Source organism: Aquarana catesbeiana, linkage group LG11, assembly GCF_042186555.1.
Source record: "Aquarana catesbeiana isolate 2022-GZ linkage group LG11, ASM4218655v1, whole genome shotgun sequence".
Taxonomy (NCBI): domain Eukaryota; kingdom Metazoa; phylum Chordata; class Amphibia; order Anura; family Ranidae; genus Aquarana; species Aquarana catesbeiana.
In genome coordinates, this window is record NC_133334.1 from 188,246,129 (window position 1) to 188,266,788 (window position 20,660).

Below are 20,660 nucleotides of genomic sequence, written 5' to 3' on the forward strand. Positions count from 1 at the left end.
AAAGATTAAATTTAATGTTTTTTGTTTGCCAATATCTTTACCTCCCAGATGAATCAATGATAAATCTGGGAAAGGCCAACCATAAGTTAATTTTCCCAAAACTGTAATCAATTCACTCCAAACCATGCCCCGTTTACCAAACCAAAAAATCTGCCAATTGTTCGGATCCAGGTCAAAATTCTCTCCGTAAACTCTTTCCATTGCTCTCTTATGAGCCCAGAACACAAAAGAGTGTCCCACGATCTATATAATTTTTTTTGCACCTGTAATGCAAAACTTCAAATTAGGTCTAATATAAGAAGTGTAAGCATTAGATTTCCATCTACCAATCCGTTTGATCTTATTCTTGTCTAAACCAATGGTTGCCGCTGCAGTTGCAGCTCCAATACGGAATGAATGGCCAGACAGTGGAATTTTTTCCAATTTAAGAAATTGTAAACACTTATTGAAAACTCTTATAAACTGAAACTTGGTAAGTGGTGAATTATTCTTGTGTACAAATAATAAATCTTTCCCTGTGGGACGAACAGTCAGATATTTGTTCAGAAGCTGAACAGGACAAATTACTGGATTAGTACAGTGGGTGACCGCGATATTGTGTCAATCTCGCCGCTGTTAACGGCAAGATTTGACACCTGTGAGCCCCGTCGCGGGAGCCAGCGCCGAGCTGGCTCGCTGATCGGGAAAGGAAAACTTTTTTTCCTTTCGCGATGAGCGACAGGCAGTGCTGACAGCTGTCTGGTATGAATCATGAGGGGGAACGCCGTGCCAAATTTTAAATGAAAAAAAACGGCGCGGGTTCCCCCTCAGGGGCATACCAGGCCCTTAGGTCTGGTATGGATTTTAAGGGGAACCCCCAAAATCCATACCAGACCATTATCCGAGCGCGCAGCCCGGCCGGTCAGGAAAGGGGGTGAGGACGAGCGAGCGCCCCCCCTCCTGAACCGTACCAGGCCGCATGCCCTCAAAATGGGGGTGGGTGCTTTAGGGGAAGGGGGCGCCCTGCGGGCCCCCCACCCCAAAGCACCTTGTCCCCATGTTGATGAGGACAAGGGCCAGGGTTGTTGGGGTCTGCGGGCGGGGGGCTTATCGGAATCTGGGAGCCCCCTTTAATAAGGGGGCACCCAGATCCCGGCCCCCCACCCTATGTGAATGAGTATGGGGTACATGGTACCCCTACCCATTCACCTAGGGAAAAAAGTGTCAATAAAAAAAACACACTACACAGGTTTTAAAAGTAATTTATTAGGCAGCTCCGGGGGTCTCCTTCCGACTTCTCCGCTCTCTCCGGCCCCTTCTCCCGGTGTTCGGCCACTTCGGCTGGGCCCCTCCGCTATCTTCATCCAGCTCTTTTGCTAGCGGGGGCCCGGTCTTCTGCCGCTGTCCGGTTCTTCTGTCGCTGTCCGGTTCTTCTCCGGTATCTTCTGCCGGACTCCCCTGCTATTTTCTTCCAGCTCTTTTGCTAGCAAAGGCCCGGTCTTCTGCGCTGTTTTGTCTCCTCTTCTCGTCTTCCGATGTTGAAACGACACTCTCCCGCTGGAATGCTGTGTACGAGCTGCGCAACCATTTATATAGGTGACCCCGCCTCCTTGTCACATCACAGTCCCAGCATGCGCAGGGACTCTGGCGTCATAAGAGGCATATTCGATGACTCCCCCTTATGACGCCAGAGTCCCTGCGCATGCTGGAACTGTGACGTCACAAGGGGGCGGGGTCACCGCCTATATAAATGGTTGCGCAGCTCGCACACAGCATTCCAGCGGGAGAGAGCGTCATGTCAACATCGGAAGAAGAGAAGAGGGGACAAGACAGCGCAAAAGAGCTGGATGAAGATAGCAGAGGGGCCCAGCCGAAGAGGCCAAACACCGAGAGAAGTCGGAAGACCCCGGAGCTGCTTAATAAATTACTTTTAATACCTGTGTAGTGTTTTTTTTTTTTTTATTGACACTTTTTTTCCTAGGTGAATGGGTAGGGGTACCATGTACCCCATACTCATTCACATAGGGTGGGGGGCCAGGATCTGGAGGCCCCCTTATTAAAGGGGGCTCCCGGATTCCGATAAGCCCCCCGCCCGCAGATCCCGACAGCCAACGGCCAGGGTTGTCAGGAAGAGGCCCTTGTCCTCATCAACATGGGGACAAGGTGCTCTGGGGTGGGGGGCCCGCAGGGCGCCCTCCTCCACCAAAGCACCCACCCCCCATGTTGAGGGCATGCGGCCTGGTACGGTTCAGGAGGGGGGGCGCTCGCTCGTCCCCACCCTTTTTCCTGAACGGCCGGGCTGCGTGCTCAGATAAGGGTCTGGTATGGATTTTGGGGGGGACCCCACGCCGATTTTTCAGCGTAGTGGGTTCCCCTTAAAATCCATACCATACCTAAGGGCCTGGTAGGAGGGAACTCATGCGGTTTTTTTCATTTAAAATTTGGCGCGGTGTTCCACCTCATGATTCATACCAGACAGCTGTCAGCACTGCCTGTCGCTCATCGCGAAAGGAAAAAAAAGTTTTCCTTTCCCGATCAGCGAACCAGCGCAACATGCACAGTACCCTGTCACCGAGAACCAGCGCGATGGGATCACGCTGGAAACACAATCTCGCGGTCAGGTACTGTACACTCATACAAATGAATCCATGAACCTTTGCCGAATTGGTCGGTTTTTGATCTTTGTAAAAATATTTTAACACAATGCGCATTTGCTTTTACCGCTTTAAAAAATAGATCATTTGAACTCTTTTTGTTGGATGGCACCAACTCCGATATTCGTAAAGCGGCAAAAAAAATATAGAGAATGCTGTATTAAAAAGGCTAGCCTCATATTCGGAAAAATAGATGTGAAAAATAGATGCTTTTCTAATAATTCTGGAGTTATTGGGTGTCTATTATCTATTGCAATTTTTTTCTTTTTATAGCCTTTCATAGCTTGTTTAACATAAAAGAAGCTAAAAAATGAATTTGATCCATATAATTTTAGAAAAAAGGAAATGCCACATAAAATCTTATTAATATGTGACCATGAATATTCTTTTACCATCAACGAAGTGAGAAAAGAAAGTGCTATGTTTTCAGTTAAATATGAACCCATTAACTGGCTTACATTCAAAAACGATATCCAAGTAAACCACGCCATTGAATATCCTCGCCATGTACTAGGAGCCAAAGAAATTTTTATATGTCCATAGATTAAATCCCTTCCCAAAGGTGATGCGGGCATACCATACCGATTTTGTCTGCCTCCGGGAGCAGCTCGAAAAATCTTTTCATCTGTAATCGAGAGAGAGCATCTGCTACAATGTTATCTTTTCCCAGAATATATCTGGCCTTGGTATCCAAATGTTTAAAATTGAATATTTGGCTTAAGTACCTTAATAATAGCAGTAATAGTAACCGGTGGAGGACAAACAATCAATTGAAAACATTATTCCTTTGTTATCCGTGCTGATTAGCATGCGGTGGTTACTGAAATATTTTCCCCAGATTTCAATAGCCACTACAATTGGATACAATTCCAATAGTATGCTATTTTTTACAAAACCCAAGTTTTACCACCATATGCCCTGTACACACGATCACACATTCCAACAACAAAATCCATCTGATTTTTTCCGACAGATGTTGACTCAAACTTGTCTTGCATACACACGGTCGCACAAAGTTGGTCGGAAATTCCGAACATCAAGAACGCGGTGACGTACGACGAGCCGAGAAAAATGAAGTTCAATAGCCAGTGATGCTCTTCTGCTTGATTCCGAGCATGCGTGGCACTTAGTGTGTCGGAATTGTTTACACACGATCGGAATTTACATGATCGGATTTTGTTGTCGGAAAATTTTATAGTCTGCTCTCAAACTTTGTGTGTCGGAAATTCCGATGGAAACTGTCCAATGGAGCCTACACACGGTCGGAATTTCCGACAACAACCTCTGATCGCACATTTTTAGTCGGAAAGGCCGACCGTGTGTACAGGGCATAACAGGCCATCTTTCAGCACATTAATGATTCCGCCATACTGCAGCAAAACCGATAGAACCCATGGAATCTGTGGATAAGCAGAAATCTCTATCTGAAATAAAGTCTTGCTGAAATATGGTTCTACCATTGAAATATTCTAAAAATTTAATCCATACCAATATATCCTCTCGCATATCCACAGACATGCGTATATGCGAATAAGGACTTTTTAAGCCTGCTATGAAAAAATAGTCTTCTGGAAAAGATTCTTCCAACTGGTAGGATTCTGGTAACAAATGCTTAATGAACCTAATAATTTCTGCATTTCTTTCAATAAAATCTTCTTTTTTCTAAGTAATCGATTATTAATGCAGTTAAGACTGTCTAATTTATCTTGTGGAAGACGGAATCCCATATTAGCTGTATCAATGTAATCCTAAAAAATTCTAAGCATACCGTAGGTAATACTGTTTTCTCCTCAGCTAATGGAACTCCAAAGTGTGCACAAAGTGCAGTAAATACATTTATAAGGTTCATGTAATCATCCGACTGATATGAACCTAAAGATAAAAAATCGTCTAAATAGTGTAAAACATAGTGTGACGTGGAAATATCTTTAAGCACCCACTCTAAGAAGTTCGAAAAAGCTTCAAAATACCAACAGGATCGAAATAATACCCCTGTTCAAAATAAAACCCTAATGAATTGAAACATTTTGGGTAAATAGGCAAAATTCTAAAAGCTGCTTTTATATCAGCTTTTGCTAAGAAAGCATTTTTGCCTAGTCTTCTAATAAACGGCAAAACATCCTCAAATTAAGCATATTCTACAGAACATATATCAACTGGTATCTGATCATTGAGTGACTTACCTTCCGGAAATGATAAATGATGAATAACTCTAAATTTATTAGTTTCTTTTTTAGGTAATATGCCCAATGGCGAAATTCTAAAGTTTAAAAAAAGTGGATTTCGAAAAGGACCTGCTATTCTTTTTTCACTTAATTCATTGTTAATCTTATCCCAAACCATATTCGTTAACGTATCCACCGATTTTTAATTTTTTACAATTTTACAGCCTTGACCCATAAATGAAGGCAACTGAAAGCCCTCTGAGAAACCTCTATAAAGCATGAGCGCTGTCTGTGGATCTGGGTACTTGCGAAGCCATGGCAGTATGTTTATGTTCACTGGAGATGATGCCTTTAAGAAAGGAATCCTTAGCGTGCAAATTGGAAGATGTAATTTTTTTAAAACATTTATTTAATGAATGTGGGCCTGAACAAAAGGCGCATTCATGCCTATATCTACAATTCAAAGCCCATTTGACTTGAGCATCATTAAAGGCAAAGCATATGCCTTTCTTGTATGCTGTATTTATGTTATTAACTTGTAAATTCTGTGGGCAGGCTAACATAGGTTTCTGTGGTACTAAAAGGTTTAACCATAAGCTAACGTCCTTACTACCCCAGGTAAGATTCTTGTGTACCACCAATTTTTGTCTAAATGATTCATCATATATGAACCATCCTAAACCTCCAAAATTTTTATAAGCTTCTAAAAATTGTATCAATATGATGGAATAAACCTACGCTACGCTCTGGAAAATTTTCACAAATTATGCTGGCATAAATACCAAACGCTTGCAACCAATTTTGAAAGGTCCTAGCAACAGGTCTTCTCCTGTCCTCTTCACTTTTTTCTTTATCATGCTTAATTAATTCTTTACTTGTTGGGAGCAAGGAAAATAAATCAATAAATTGATCACGCTATATCTTTTCCTTAATTGTATTCGGTAAATGAAAACCTAAAGGTGATGATTTACAAGGTATACTTTCTTTCAAACATGTTTCCGGAATGTTGTGATTAACAGTTTGGGATGTATTCATTACCGAATCAACTGCCCTAGTAACCTCACCTGTATTCTGTTCAGGTAGTACCCACACACTACAGACATCCTGTCTGTTATTAGTACTATTTGTAATCTTAAACTGAGCTAATGAAGAGACTAACTGTGAAATAGAAGAAGTCAGATTAATCATCAATTCAGAATTACATAACTCACCACTCGTGGCAGCAGCAGATGTTTGCATCTCACTGCAGCCAAAAAGGTCCTCATTCATTTCTGCAGCAGATAAAAAATATCTGTTAGGGCTAGCTGGAATACTTGCTTGAGCGCTGCTACAACCTCTTTGATTTGCCCTTTGATCCGACGTTGTTGGTTGCCTTAGCAACTGTCCTGCACTGGTAAGCGCTGTTCTGCTCTGGCTCCTCCTCTTCGTAGCCACGCCTCCCATGACATTTCTTCAATTCGGCCATACCTCATGCGAAGCCATCCTCTTCGTTGCACTTCTTCTGGTGTCCTCTGGGGGGCTATACGGCAACGCAACTTCCCTTTTCTCTTCGCCTGCCTTCCTGTATTGCCAGTTCCTGCCGCTTCTTGACCCCGAAGACCTGGAACTGGAAGCGGCACTTCATCTTCAGGCACGAAATCTTCAAGGTCGACTTCAGCTTCGGGAAGCCCACTGCCTCGGCTCCTTCCCCTGCCACTCAGTCCTTCGCTCGCTTCTTCATCCTCTGTCCCTGAGGTGACTGGCGATTTCTCCCTCACAGAACCTCCTTTATATAGGGGTCCCTCAGGCTTTCTAGAAGCTTCCGAACCCTAACTTATAGGTTTCGAGGCTCCCCTATTCAGCTGTTTCTAGGTCCCCTGACCTACTTATTAAAGAGGGAGCCTTGAAACTTAATAACTGTCGCAGCCCCATTAGAAAAGGGGCCAGGGGATCTTGAAACCCCCTATCCCTTTTCTTTTCAAATCTCCAAATACGGATTTCTTCACAATAAGAACTTTGAAAATGTGGAATAGACTCCCTCAAGAGCTGGTTCTGTCCAGCTCAGCAGATTGCTTTAAAAAAGGACTGAATTCCTTCCTGAATGTAATATAATAATGTAATAATATAACTGTATACTAACATCTTATAGGTAAAGTTGATCCAGGGAATTTCCTATTGCCCCTCGGGGGGGATAGGTAAGGATTTTTTTCCCCTAGTGGAGCAAATTGGATCATGCTTTTCTGGGGGGTTTTGCCTTCTTCTGGATCAACTGTGGGTATGGGATTGTATGTTTTTTTTCTTTACCTTTTATAGGTTGAACTAGATGGACTTGTGTCTTTTTTTCAACCTAACTATGTAACTATGTGTGTACAGCCTGCTATACAAGATATACGCAGATGCTTCTTGTATCAGGGTTTACCTGTGTATATGCATCCAACATACTTCCTGAACGCAGAACTTCCGCATTCAGAAAATATGCTGCATGCAAATGCATGGGTAAATGCCAATGGAAAGAAATACTGTATCAGTATTTACAAGACCATTTCAGGTATGGCAGACTGCGTACCACTGAAAAGCGCTGGGAAATTCACACTAGGCATATAAAATTTTTGTTAAAGCCACGTGTGCAGAAACTCTCAAGCAGCCTGGTATTATGCTAGCCATCAGGATGATGTACCTAAGAGCTATTATCACAACAGGGCATTTACTGAACTAATGAATAGATTTACAATATCCTAGTTAGAATTGCATGGCAGGAAATCATCAGGACTTTTTTGATTCCTTGATGCAAAGTTTGGTAGCTAAAGACAGACTTGGCTGTTACCAATTTAGGTAACAGCGATCACAGGTCAATTAGTTTCAGTATAAATCAGACAAATAGGAAACATGAAGGGAACACAAAGACACCGAATTTCAAAAGAGCCAACTTCCCTAAACTACAAACCTTGCTAAAAGGCATAAATTGGGATAAAATATTAGGAACAAAGAATACGGAGGAGAGATGGGTTTGCTTTAGGAGCATATTAAATAAGGGCATTAGCCAATGTATCCCATTGGGTAATAAATTTAAAAGAGCGAACAAAAATCCTGGATGGCTTAACTCCAATGTAAAAATGCATATAAAAGCAAAGGAGAAGGCCTTAAAAAAAATACAAGGTTGAGGGATCATCCTCAGCATTCAGACTTTATAAAGAATGCAATAAGAAATGTAAGGGTGCAATTAGGACGGCTAAGATAGAACATGAAAGACACATAGCGGAGGAGAGCAAAAAAAATCCCAAGAAATTCTTTAAGTATGTAAACAGTAAAAAAGGGAGGATAGACCATATTGGCCCCATAAAGAATGAGGAAGGACATCTGGTTACAAAGGATGGGGAGATGGCAAAGGTATTGAATTTATTCTCCTCAGTCTTCACGAGTGAATCGGGGGGCTTCAGTAACCAAAACTGCAGTGTTTATCCTCATGACACAACACAGGAAGCACCTCCATGGTTAACAGAGGACGGAATTAAAATTAGACTTGAGAAACTTAACATTAATAAATCACCGGGACCAGATGGCTTTCATCCGAGGTTACTTGGGGAACTCAGTCAGGTGATTGCCAGACCGTTGTTCCTAATTTTTACAGACAGTCTATTGACTGGAATGGTACCAGCTGATTGGAGAAAAGCCAATGTTGCACCAATATTTAAAAAGGGCCCAAAAAACATCCCTGGGAATTACAGACCAGTTAGCCTAACATCAATAGTATGTAAACTCTTGGAGGGGATGATAAGGGACTATATACAAGATTTTAGTAATAAGAACGATATCATTAGCAGTAATCAGCATGGATTCATGAAGAATCGTTCTTGCCAAACCAATCTATATAATATAATCTATATAACCTTCTATGAGGAGGTAAGTTGCCATCTAGATAAAGGAAGGCCCGTAGACGTGGTGTATCTGGATTTTGCAAAAGCATTTGACACAGTTCCCCATAAACGTTTACTGTACAAAATAAGGTCCATTGGCATGGACCATAGGGTGAGTACATGGATTGAAAACTGGCTACAAGGGCGTGTTCAGAGGGTGGTGATAAATGGGGAGTACTCAGAATGGTCAGGGGTGGGTAGTGGGGTTCCCCAGGGTTCTGTGCTGGGACCAATCCTATTTAATTTGTTTATTAACGACCTGGAGGATGGGATAAACAGTTCAATCTCTGTATTTGCAGACGATACTAAGCTAAGCAGGGCAATAACTTCTCCGCAGGATGTGGAAACTTTGCAAAAAGACCTGAACAAATTAATGGGGTGGGCGACTACATGGCAAATGAGGTTCAATGTAGAAAAATGTAAAATAATGCATTTGGGTGGCAAAAATATGAATGCAATCTATACACTGGGGGGAGAACCTCTGGGGGAATCTAGGATGGAAAAGGACCTGGGGGTACTAGTAGATGATAGGCTCAGCAATGGCATGCAATGCCAAGCTGCTGCTAATAAGGCAAACAGAATATTGGCATGCATTAAAAGGGGGATCAACTCCAGAGATAAAACGATAATTCTCCCGCTCTACAAGACTCTGGTCCGGCCGCACCTGGAGTATGCTGTCCAGCGCGGTGGTCTCAGCGGGGAGCATTGATAGCTTCAAGAAACTATTAGATAATCACCTGAATGACCGCAACATACAGGGATATGTAATGTAATACTGACACATAATCACACACATAGGTTGGACTTGATGGACTTGTGTCTTTTTTCAACCTCACCTACTATGTAACTATGTAACTAATCCTAACTGAGAAGTAACACTGTGTTTGTTGTAAATAGGCAACATTCTGTTAAGCAGTACTTTTAGTACTTTTTTTTCTTTGTTTTTGTTTTTGTTTTTTTGTTTTTTAAAATTAGCAGCGCCAGAAGCACTTGTCTAGAGAAAGCAATACAGTAAAACCTTAGATTGCGAGCATAATTCGTTCCGGGAACATGCTTGTAATCTAAAGCACTCGTATATCAAAGCGAATTTCCCCGTAAGAAATAATGAAAACTCAGGTAATTTGTTCCACAGCCATGTATGTATAAGTCCTTCAGTTTATAGTCCATATAAAAAGATTACAGCAATGTGATAGGTTGCGTAACCATAAAATGTCGATCCATAAATGGCAGCCTCCACAAGGGGATCAGAAGCAAAATCCAGCAGGAGCTACAGAGTATAACAGAAAAGAGAGGCGCCTCTAAGTGTAGCAATATGGTTACATTTAATGAATGTACAACATTTAGCAACTCACATGGTTGATGATTAAATGTTGTACCTTTATTTAATGTAACCATATTGCTACACTTTGAGGCGCATCTCTTCTCTTTTATACTTAGTTGTGACATGACACTACTTGTATATCAAGACATCGCTTGTTGTCAAGTCAAAACTTATAGAAAACTGTTGCTTGTCTTGCAAAACGCTCTCAAAACAAGGTACTCTCAATCCAAGGTTTCACTGTATTGCAATCTCATCAAATGTGTTGAATGTGTACAAGTGGTAGTCTGACATTTTCAGTGTCTAGCCTTTTATCTGAGTAGGTGTTCTATTTGCATTTTTGTCACTGACTCAAGATTGGGAGGCTTATAGCTTTGAGTATGACCATTCACTTCAACATTAAAGGAACACACCAATCAAAATTCAAAGTGAAATCTTGAAATTAAATGAAATTATTTAAACTCAAATAACTAGATCTTTGCATTCCATATTAGGTGAATAAGGCAGTCCCAATGCTTAAATATCCCTTGTTAGTAATCCATTCTGAAATAATTAAAACTGCAGACCAGATACTGCCAAATCAGAGGCAGAGCATAAGCAAGAACCATGTGAACAGATTAAAGAGATCCAGCCATACATTTGAGATTACGATAAATATGTAGTGTGCTTCTGTGCCCTGAAATCAACACAGTATCATATCCCTTAATGCTTAGGCAGAAACCACAACAAGTGGGAGAAAGCAAGGATTTGGGATTTTCAGATACCAAGAAGATATAAACTTTATACAGTAAAATATCTAAAAGTACATAGTTTTATTGGACAACATTAAAATGAGCCCTGAGACAGCAGGGACTGTAAGTATAACAATCCTGAAAAGCATAAAAGAAAAAGTTTGTTAGACGTGCAGGCTTAAATCCACACAAATACATAGTCTGTGCACCATTAGAAAAAACTCCAATGCAGTTCAACTGTTTGCAGTCTTCCTCAGGGGGTCGATTTTGGTTGATGGTTCAATAAAATCTCTGTAACACATATATGTCAATAATATACCAAACGACTGGATGTTCAGTAAGAGCCCCGAGGGCTTGCACACTGGAGTGATGCGCTGGCAGGACGGTAAAAAAAGTCCTGCTAGCAGCATCTTCGGAGCGGTGAAGGAGCGGTGTGTATACCGCTCCTTTACCGCTCCTGCGCATTGAAATCAATGGGACAGCGCGGCTATACCGCCGGCAAAGCGCCTCTGCAGAGGCGCTTTGCGGTGGTATTTAACCCTTTCTCGGCCGCTAGCGGGGGGTAAAACCGCCCCGCTAGCGGCCGCATACCGACGGTAAAACGCCGCTAATAATAGCGGCGTTTTACCGCCGACGCCGCCCCCCGCCCCAGTGTGCAAAGGCTCTTATAGTGATGTAGTTCAGAAACCTGGTATTGTGTGTACACTTAAAATTTAAGGATAGTCCATACTTTTGGCTTTAATGGTTTTTAAGTCACAGACCTAGAATAAGAGTATTGATGAGAAGTTCTGACTTGACTTACAAGTAGATCTTGTACTAAGTACTGTATATTTCGGTACTTTGGTTCAATCTATATTACACTTTACATTGGCTGCTCAATTTATGCTTGCTTTCCATGCATTTTATTTTTATTTTTGCAATGGCCGCTACTTTAACATTTGTATACAGATTTTTTTTACTAAGCATTGCTATTTCCATGCTTTTTCCTAATATTCTGAAAGGGGTATGACCACATATATATAATTTTTTCCATTTGCTTGGAAGATCACAGTGATTTATTCTGCAATGTGTAGGTGGTATAATAATCATTTTCCAAGACAAAGCGCTGCGTAAACTGTTTACGCTATATAAATCCTGTATAATAATAATAATAAATGCACCCAAAACTAATATTGGGCTTTGGGTGGATGTCATCGGGTGCTTTTACCACAAACCTGTCATTTGAAATATCTCCCAAATGGTGTCTACACCAGTCTTTCCCAATTTTTTGCCCCAGAGAAATCTATGAAAACATTGACGTTTTGAGGAACCCTTGGTAAACCAATTTATTGGTGATCAGTGGTCAATGACCAGTGAAAAGAATGCTCCATTTACAGTGGTGCTTAGAATGCCACTTGTACAGACAGCTAAAAAGATCATTGGTGTCATGCGGCTGGATCTGTTAAGTGGGATTGACTCTGGAACTATGCACGCACCATTAGATAGGAGGTCAGTCAGCCACAGCTCAAGGAACCCCTAGCAACCTCTGGAGGAACCCTGGTTGAGAATGTCTGGTCTACATGTAACTTAGCATGAATCCAAAGACAGCATGTTATACCTATTTCTTGAATTAAAGGTAGAGATCTTCTATCTGGGCTGTACAGGAGATTTTAGAGGTCAAATGATTTATAATGAAGTGACATTGATTTAAAAACTGCCATATATGTTTTGTTTGACTTGTCTGTTACCAAAAAAAAATAGTTTATTAAAGTGTACACATACTTGATTTACTTTAAAGTAGTTGTAAACAGTAACATATACCCAGTGAATAGCCTCAGATGATACTCAGAGATGAAACTAATCCTCCTACATAGGTTTTACTTGTTTATCTGCAGTCTTCTCCTCTCTATACCCTTTCAAAAGTGCAGTGTGTGTTAAAAATCTTTCTTCAGCTGTCAACAGCACAGAAGAGAGGGAGGAGAGACTTCAGTTACAGTGTGTGAGAGCTGATTGGAGGAAAGAAACACATCCCCCTTCACGTGGCAGAAGAACTGTTGTGAATAGACAAGCTCTGTTCTGAGCTCTTCCCTCCCGACACTAATTTGTCTCGTGTCGGGAAACAAATCATGCTGATAACAGAGGAACAAAGTACCAGAGAGAAATTGGACTTTGGAGAGAGATAAGTTAACACTGCAGATATACAGTATGTGCTTTGCTCAGATACCATGACTGAGGTTTACATCCATATTAACCGGTTACCGACCGCTCCCACGTACATATACTGCGGGGCGGCAGCCCCTACAGGTGAAATTACGTACATATACTGCGCCACCGGCGACCAACTCCCGCTGTGATTGGACGCAGAAAGAGCCAATCAGTGGGTCCGGCAGACCCGATGTCCGTTGGGACACGCCAATTGTTTACGAGAGAGGCAGAACAAGGCAGATCGCCGTTCTGCTAGTAGGGGAGACGGAGATCCTGTGTTTCTGCTAAGCAAGGACACAGATATCTATCTCACAGCCAAAGCACCAACAACACAGTTAGAAAGCACTCCCCAGGAGCACATTTAATCCTTTGATCGCCCCTGATGTTAACCCCTTTCTTGACAGTGTCATTAGTACATTGACAGTGCATTTTAGCACTGATCACTGTATTGGTGTCACTGATCCTCAAAAAGTGTCACTTAGTGTCAGATTTTTCCGCCGCAATGTCGCAGTCCCGCTAAAAATCTCTGATCGCCGCTATTACTAGTAAAAAAAAAAAAATCCCATAGTTTGTAGGTGCTATAACTTGTGCAAACCAATCAATATACGCTTATTGGGATTTTTTTGCCAAAAATATGTAGCAGAATACATATTGGCCTAAACTGATGAAGAAATTAGATTTTTAATTTTTTTTATTGGGTGTGTTTTATAGCAGAAATTAAAAAATATAGTTTCTTTTTGCAAAATTGTCAGGTGTTTTTTTTTTTTGTTTATAGCGCAAAAAATAAATACTGCAGAGTGGATCGAATACCACCCAAAAAACTCTATTTGTGGGGAAAAAAAGGACATCAATTTTATTTGGATACAGTGTCGCATGACCTCGCAATCGTCAGTTAAAGTAACACCGTGCCATATCGCAAAAAATACTTTTTGAAATGTGTTAAGTAAAATTCAAGTATTGATGTATTACTTGGGTCAGGCCTGGGCAGTAAAGAGGATCCTTGGAGTGTGATAATGAGCACTTAAAGTGCTTTATTTACCAATAATTTTTTCAACAGGATAAGCACTATGCCAGTAGGTACTCGCCTTACCTTTTTTGGGTAGAAAAAGGAGTGAGACTCAGGGGTTGATTTACTAAAACTGGAGAGTTCAAAATCTGGTGCAGCTCTGCATAGAAACCAATCAGCTTCCAGCTTATATTGTCAAAGCTTAATTGAACAAGCTAAAGTTAGAACCTGATTGGCTACCATGCACAGCTGCCGCAGATTCTGAGTACTCCAGTTTTAGTAAATCACCCCCTCAGTGTACTTCATATGTAGTACCATCCCCTGTTGGCCTAGCCTAGGGAAAGGACAGGCATTTATCTCCATACCTGTGATTCTCCATGAAACATTTGCTTGCCTAGGCTAGCTTTAGCGTAACATCCCAAGTATTTATCTATTACTCGTCCTATCTATTTTAGCATTGTTTCTGCATCTTTCTGTGATTCTCTTTGAGGGATCTGTAAAGCAAGACCTGCTATTGGTACTTGAGGACTGGTTAGAAAATGTATTATGGCTTTTTAAAGCACAATTGACAGGTGCTACTAGATGGTTTCCAATTCTGTTGGTTAAACCAGATGCCATTGATTCAAACCCTTTCAAAATATGTTCTGATGGGAAGCTGTATTTTAGTGATCCTATGTTTTATAGAATTATTCTTATAAAAATAAATTATGGTACTTCACTCTATAACTTAAAATCCAGGCTTTCTGCATTGCTTCACACATTTCATGTGTAGGGGTTACATTTTAGAATTAGATGGCTCTATCGATGTCCATAAAATCTCACCAAACAAACTATACCTTTTTGTTAAATCACAAATTTTCATTGTGTTTGCCTTGAAGTGTAGACCATATAGAAAGCAAAATGTTTTATGCTGGAAAGATCACTTTTTATAAAAGTATACATTGTTGTATTGATAAATGTATAGCTTGGTAGCTTTATAGGAGTAAAAGTACAAAAAGAGAGCTTGATTACCTGGATTTATTATGTTCATCTGAATCTTGGCTATGCAAGTTTTCTCCTTTTTGGTGGAAAACTTTTCTTTTTTTAGTTTTTATAAAAGGGTGGATATTGTAGTTGTGTTGCCGTGTCAAAATTGTAGAAATATGACATTACCTGGGCACCAGAGTTGCAACATGAAGGAGAAAGTTGAGACTTGTAGCTGTGATGGTTAAGCCCGGTCCAGTCATAAAAGAAAATTGTCAGGTTTGCAGGGCATGGTTTACAAAACTTTTTTTTTGACCATTTTCTGATAGAAGCCATTTCTTTTTTAAGCTGCTCCACAGCTGCAAAATTACACTCACAGTGACTGAAATGTTTATGGTTTGTGCTAGGAAGGAATTTTACAACCACCAACATCAAATGTCACACTAAACATTGGTTTACCAAATATCTATGCAAGTAAGTATTCTTTCCTCAAAAAATGTGCTTTTTATTGCTTTCAACCTCCACATCACCAAATTCTTTTTTTGTTTTTTTTGCTGTGATTCAACTTCCTGTTAAAGGGTGGCTATGTTTGTTCCCCATGGCCCCACTATATGTAGGGCTGTAGCCTCCCTGCTTTGCTTGCTCCCAAGATAGGGTTGGAGTACAAAGAAAAATGCACATGACCACAAGTACAGTGCACTGCTTGTTCCAATCAAACATAATTGAGAATTGAGGGGGGGGGGGGAATAGCCTAGAAAAAATAGCTTTAGGAGCTCACAGAGGATGTTACAAGGATGCAGAAAAACACCATAGGAAAAGATTTTCTGAAAAATAGATTATGGCTACATTAGGTAGTGAATGTGTGTGTATATGTATGAATTATTTTTGGAGAATAAGGATATTGTTTAGGGTCACTTTTAATACCAATAACTGAACATTTATACCATCAGTACTCAACTGCTCAATTCAGAACCAGTTTATTTGTCTGTCTGCTTGTTCTATTGTGGAGCTTTATTTTAGCTACAGCTACTTTGTTTGGAAGACATGTTGTGAGTTTCTCAATTGGGCCTTTTTCCCCATTTGCGGAAATCACTTTGATCTATGTTTTTATTAGTTTTTTTGGGTACATGAATATCATAATAATTATTTCTGGAGCCCTTCATAAATATACTATATTTTATACCTAATACATATTTCTGGAGCCCTTCATAAATATACTATATTTTATACCTAATACTGCAATTATATCCCACCCAGAAATAAAATACTAGTTTTGTGCAGATTTCTAATGGGAATGATTTGTCTGTTTGTTTACTAAAATAGTTGCATAATCCTAACAGAATGGTAGCTGTCCACACTGCTCCACATATTTCTAGCCTCTTTAGCTATTGAGTGGAGGTGGTTTGGTTTTGCTTCCATCATAGTTAGGAATTGTTTTGCCACTTTTAGTACACAAGGTATGGCTGTGGTGGAAAAGCAGTGTTATAAGATGGCAGCTATAAGATTGATGCACTCTAGTGCTGCCAAATAGATGTTTGTTATCTTTTGTATTCAGAAGAAAGCTTAACTGAAATTGTAATTTGTTTTATACCTAAAGTTCTGTAACTTTAGGTATATTTGTTTTATATCTAAAGTTCTGTTCTGTAACAATGTTAAATCTTACAGCTGCAGAAAATAAATATACTAGAAAAATATGGTCTTGGCTGCTGTTTTAACCCTATCTGGGTTGTTAACATTGTTAAAATGTTTGGAAATGTTATTGTGTGAGATGTTATTTTTGTTTAGCTTTGACAATAAAATATATTTTCTCTTACACTTTTGTGCATTCCTATTTTTTTTTCCTTACCATTCAGTTTTGTTTTTTAAAGTGGTTCTAAATCTTGAACGTTTTTAACCTTCAGGCTGGGTTCACATATATGCATTTATTGGCACCGATGGCAGATTGCATTAACGGAGTGTGATTGCAGTGCGGGAAACACTCTGGATTTGCTGCGTTTCCTGCAAGGAGCTTAATGCATTCTCTACATTAAAATGGTTGTTAAATCCCTTTCGCAAGTTCACATAATCCTCTCTATTTCCTAATGACAGGAGCTCTTGTCTGTGTTTTATTAAAAAAAATCCCTTCTTTACCTCATTTCACAGCGGCTCCCGGTGATCATGTGACCCGCCGGCTCTCTCCTCTCTCTGTCTGACAAATGAAGTGGGCAGGGCAGAGATTCCCCCGCTGACATCAGGCAGGACAAGAGGAGCAGAGGAGAGAGAGAGAGCTGGCCAGTCATGTGAAATGAGGTAAAGAAGGCTTTTTTTTTTTATAAAACATAGAGACAGGTGCTCCTCTCATTAGGAAATAGAGTGAATTATATAGGACAATACAAGTAATTTCAGCAGCAGGAGTGGAGGGGGGTGAGCACTGGCAGAGAGTTGACAGACAGTGAGGGAGAGGGAGAAAGCACAGAGGACGGGAGACCTGTGGATGAGGGAAGAACATAAACTGTCAGGGCTCAGCAGCCCTGATATAACGTGGTCAGTTTACAGGGGGTAAGGTATAGCCAAGCAGGATCAGCCAGGTTTTCTAGGTGATATGGGGGGCCAAACTACACAGCACAAGCACTGTGCTGTATAACCTGCTTTAAAGTAGCTTTTTTGGGGGGAGGGGTTAACAAACACTTTAAGATAAAAAAATTCTGTGTGCAACTCCCTCCCGAGCCACCTCATAAGCTCAGGGACATTAGCAGGAGCGAGCCTGCCCCAGTGCCCCAAAATGCAAGTGGCTTGCTATGGTGGGAAGCGAAATTGGGTGACAGCGAAATTTGGCTGTACGCAGAGCACACAGCCAAATCTCCTGTTTCTAATAATAATAACAATTTAGTCTAATAATATAAATGCATCTTACCTTTTGATCGTATGTCTCCCCTCTGGTTCCCCATTCCCCAGTAAACAGACATCAGCTCCTTCTTACATTCTCATCCCAGCATGACTGCCTTACTCCGCCCTGAGACTGCTTTTATTACATCAAAGCTTTCATAAACAGGAAGTGATGGTTCCAACAGCCAATCACTTCTTACATTGCAAGTGACATCACAGGAAATGAACACTACAGAGGAAATGACCATATAAGGATGTAACAGGATGTGAGAATACAGAAGCCCTTCCAACAGGGTTAAATACAGAACCAATCAAAGACATGTATACATTCAAATAGAAATACAGTAGTGACGTGTGCAGACGGTGGTGTTCAAACCCATGCAGCAAGCACATGGCTTTGAACACAACCGTGTGCACACTCCCACTGTTACCAGTGATGCGAACCATACAAAACCATGGCTCAGTGAGCCATAATTTTCATATAGTTATGCTATAGTTCCCATGTACGCAGACATGTATGCTTGGAGTCATTAATGCAGTCGCCCTGAGGTGGCCAATCTCTTGATGAGACATAAACTAACATCCCTAAAAGAGCAACAGATCTGCCATATCCACAGGAAGGTTTTCGCAGCCAATAGTCTTCCACCAACGTCTGTATGTGCACTCACATGAGCGCATAACAGCAAAACCGACACTGGGGGACATTTGACAACATACATTTATAAAATTTTCCACAACAGTCCCTCCTCTTTGTCATATGCTCCCATGTGTCCCTCGATGAATCTTGATCTTCTTCCTTACAGTTCATATGAGTCCATAAAAAAAGAAAAACACGGAGACTCTGTTCTTCATGAGAGATGACATGGTGAGCTGTAGTAATCGCCAGTTGGTCTTGGATCCTCTGTGTCTTGTACGTGGGTTGGGCTTCGGGGCGTCTCATTGAGGAAGATGTGGTCATCTGCTCGGGCTCTGGTCACACGTTCAATCAGGCAACACCTCATCACGGCATATAGAAGGTATAGAAACAAAAACATGAGTATATATATAACCCTACTTCCTTCAACTATGATCCGCTGCTAAATAAAATAATTAAATCCCCAACGATTCCCAAACCCTTACAAGGATTCCAACCTTCACTCGCTATAGCTCTGGCTTTGCCTTGCAGGGATCTAAGCCTTATCCATATGGGCCTGAACTTTGTCACTACTATCCCCGATCCAGATATAACAATCTTTACTTATAAATTCCCAGAAACCCCCCTTGCACTGTGGGAACTTTCTTGTAGCTTCAACAGTTACATGAAAACATCCCATCCTCAATGGATGAGAAATTGTTCAAGTGTTTCATAAGCTCAAGCCCCCACTGTGTACAAGCAATTCCCTTCCAGCTGTCTCTGCCAGTCTTACCTTCTCTCGTGCCATCAGATCCTCACGATTGGCCTCGACATAAGATGCTGGGACGAGTTTCACCAGCACACATGAACTCTTGCCTTAGGGGAATTACCTTATAAGCTGTAGATCCGCATTAATACCAAACTACAGTTGAAGCACACTTGTGGGCTACCTAGTTATTCCGATACCAAAGCTGGCAAGAACCAGAGCTATTGTTAAAATTATAACTAATTTTACCTTCCAGAAATGTTTTGTTAAGTTCTATTGACAAATGTCTGTTTGGATTTTACTAGTTTGTCAAAACTCCTCACATCAATATGAACATCCTATATATCATGTATCGCCGTCATCGCTGGGGCACTAGTAGACCCGACCATGTGTCCTGTTCTCTTTCTTAGCTAGTTGGGATGCTTTTCATCGTTACCCTTGCTAAAATTTATTAAACAAAAAAATTATATAAATAGACGAAGATACTCCTCTACTCTTTGTGGTTGATCCGCTTCTTGCAGTGGCTGGCGTGGTCTCATCCCTCAAGCTTCTTTGCAATGACCCAGTCACCTGGTTGGAAAGAATGTAAACTGGTTATTGTGTCAGGGTCCAGGAGGGACTCGTGAACCCTGTGGTGGACCTTTTGAAGTTCATGTTACAGTGATTGCACCTACCCCATCAGCTGAGACTGTAGGTAACAGCTAATGAGGAAAGTACAACTCTGTTTTTGGTTGACCTCCAAACAAACCTCATATGACAATAACCCAGACATCAGGACTGTGGTCACTGCATAACCTTGCGTGGCTTACCATCTGTGGTGTAATACATGGAACCATTGACAAAAAGGTTCTTAGCATCTGGGATGGGAGCCTCTTTCACCAGACTGCTGCTTGCTGATTCAAATTCCATCAACGAAAGACAGTCTTGGCACAAACTGGGTTAGAATTAGAGCGGTTAGTATTATTGGTTTGAAAATTTGTCATTCTCACCACTCTCATCCCCCCTTTTCTTCCTCCTCATTACAAACTGGAGGAAGACATGCAGGGTTTAGAAGGGTGCAGAAAAAAAACTGTGAAACAGCCTATGACACTTTTACCTTCTTATACACCTGCTTTCTATGTACTAAACCCTCTGTAAATCTTACTTTCACGGTTACAACAGCCGCGACATGCAAGAGGGCTGTCGCATGTTGTGGAAAATTTTATGTTAATGTATTGTCATAAGAGTCTCCCAGTGTCTGCTCTCTCACAGCCCGCTCTGAAGAGCTGACTGGGGCAGACTGACGCTGGTTGGGACCTGTTAGGTAGTGGAAAACTTCCTGGTGTTTGGAGAGAGGTGTTTGCGGAGAGAGGACATGTCTGCCAGCAAAGGGCCCCTCTGCAATGCACAGAATGATCGTCTGGTGGGGATGCGTTCGCTCTGCAAAGACATTATTGGTTTAGCGGTTGTTTCCTCTTGTCATCCCGGCATGCCTGATGTTTGTGCAAGGAGGCTGTATGTGTGAGTAACTGTATGTTGTGTAA